The 2,500-nt window shown below is 56.8% G+C and overlaps 1 non-coding gene across 1 annotated transcript in view; it reads left to right on the forward strand.

The window, feature by feature from the left end:
- The first annotated feature begins 2,464 nt into the window (after positions 1 to 2,464).
- The window catches only part of LOC124745861, a 1,909-nt gene continuing 1,873 nt past the window's right edge, over positions 2,465 to 2,500 (forward strand). Inside the window, exon 1 of the ribosomal RNA XR_007011185.1 lies at positions 2,465 to 2,500. This exon is cut by the window's right edge and continues 1,873 nt beyond it. This is a non-coding gene — a ribosomal RNA (small subunit ribosomal RNA).

Consider the following 2,500-nt stretch of genomic DNA (forward strand, 5'->3'; position numbering starts at 1 on the left):
CCCATGTTGTGCCTTAACCTAACCCATGTTGTGCCTTAACCTAACCCATGTTGTGCCTTAACCTAACCCATGTTGTGCCTTAACCTAACCCATGTTGTGCCTTAACCTAACCCATGTTGTGCCTTAACCTAACCCATGTTGTGCCTTAACCTAACCCATGTTGTGCCTTAACCTAACCCATGTTGTGCCTTAACCTAACCCATGTTGTGCCTTAACCTAACCCATGTTGTGCCTTAACCTAACCCATGTTGTGCCTTAACCTAACCTATGTTGTGCCTTAACCTAACCTATGTTGTGCTTTAACCTAACCCATGTTGTGCCTTAACCTAACCCATGTTGTGCCTTAACCTAACCCATGTTGTGCCTTAACCTAACCCATGTTGTGCCTTAACCTAACCCATGTTGTGCCTTAACCTAACCCATGTTGTGCCTTAACCTAACCCATGTTGTGCCTTAACCTAACCCATGTTGTGCCTTAACCTAACCCATGTTGTGCCTTAACCTAACCCATGTTGTGCCTTAACCTAACCCATGTTGTGCCTTAACCTAACCCATGTTGTGCCTTAACCTAACCCATGTTGTGCCTTAACCTAACCCATGTCGTGCCTTAACCTAACCCACGTCGTGCCTTAACCTAACCCACGTTGTCGCCTAACGTAACCCACGTTGTCGCCTAAACCTGCTCTGTAATTGTTATACGACTCGTTCAATTAGTGTAGTGTTGCCCACCCGCAACCCTCGCAATATAGTTCGCTACTCGCACTCCCCGCTCCCCTGTGTATCGCTTCATGTTAAACACCTTGCAAGTCTTGCTCACTTTCCACATGCTCCTGCTGTACACTGTAATGTGGATGGCAGCAGGACGTACATGCCGCCCCTCCCCACGTCCCCACCTTGCCCCCTGCCTTCGCAAGCTGGTTGGTGAGAACTTTGCATGTTCAATGCCCTCCGCATGCGACGTACTCAGGCTACGTTGTGGTGCGGCCTGTGTCAACTGTCCGCTAATGTCGTACGCGTAAACCACAATCTGTACTGCACATTCGTCCTTATGTACTGAATGATACATCGTGGCACATGTGTGACCGTACAACGACTGCGCCCAAAAACGGCGGACCATACAGTGCAAATATTGTGCACGCAGCTACGTGTCGTCTCCCTATGAGAGCTGGATTGCAGTGTGGTACGCCATAGAGACGTGTGGGAGGAACGGACGCCGTGGATGGCGATCAGCATGAGCTGTCTGTTGATGTATTCGGACCTAGTCGTCTCTCCTCACACACCGTGATGGCATGGTGCACCGCGTTCCATATCTGCGACATGCTACAGAGGCCGGTTGACAGTCGTTCGAGCAATGGACATCGCATACGTACGGGGGCCACCTTCCACGTATTGTCTAGGCGTGCACATTTTGTTGCGTGTATGTGGGCAGACGTAGTGTGGCGTGACACCTGACACAGGCATGCAATAATCGTGGAAGTTGCAAATGGCGATGGACGCCTGCGTTTTCTGGTGAAGTTACGCAAATGAACAAATGGTAACCTGTTGTGGTGCGGTTGTTCTCGCTAGGGGTGAATCGGTGATGGCGACGATAGGTTGAGGTACTAACCGGTTGTTCCAGCGATACCCACCATGCCGACGAAACTGAACGGCATCTGGGTGTGAAGCGATACGCGGCGGTGGCTGGGTGGGACCGTCCCCGGCCGGTGAGGGGGCGCCTCCCGGCGTGCTGGCCGCGCGGTGCGTGGGCGCACGCGCTACAGCCGGCTGGTGGGGGCGGCCAGTGGCAGGCGCGCCGGCCGACGGACGCGGCAGGCGTCGCAGCTGCGCGCCGGCGCACCCTGCGCGCGGCGCCGTGCGGCCAAAGTAGGTCCTCGCGGGCCCGGTGCGAAGCGCGGTGGACATCTTCAGTGTGCTGGTCCGATTGAGGACTGTGTGCGTTGAGGATGCGCTGCCGCCCGGCGCTCGGCGCCGCGACGCCGTCTGCTGCTCGGTCGCCCCAGCGGTTCTCGCTGGTGGTTTGTATCGCAGCTGTGCGGATGTGTTGGCGCGTGCGCTGTGCTGGGAGAGTTCGCTTCGGCACCCAAGTGGGGCTTTTGTCCTTCTGTGGCGCTGGCGTTGGAGCTGCCGGTCACCGTAGGTGGCGCGTGTTGTCTCCCGCCGGCAATGCCACGACAGCACGCTCCCGGGCCTCTGTCGGCAGCGGCAAGCTCAGTTGGGAGCACGGGTGGTCGCACCGAAAGCGTCTACTCGCCTAACTCCGGGCGATTGCGCCTCTCTCGAACCCGACCAAGTACTTGGGACGGCGCTGCGCGCCGCCGGGACCTGAGAGGGTTTCGAGGTGTATTGTGCAGGGGAGCTCAGCCTCCTCCTGTTTGCAGAATGATTGAGCGGACGCTTGCGTGTTCGCGCGGGCCCCCGGGACACACTCCCGGGCGGCCGGCTGCTCAGCTCTAGTTGACGCAGCTCCCTGGTTGATCCTGCCAGTAGTCATATGCTTGTC

Source organism: Schistocerca piceifrons, unplaced genomic scaffold (genome assembly GCF_021461385.2).
Source record: "Schistocerca piceifrons isolate TAMUIC-IGC-003096 unplaced genomic scaffold, iqSchPice1.1 HiC_scaffold_338, whole genome shotgun sequence".
Taxonomy (NCBI): Eukaryota; Metazoa; Arthropoda; class Insecta; order Orthoptera; family Acrididae; genus Schistocerca; species Schistocerca piceifrons.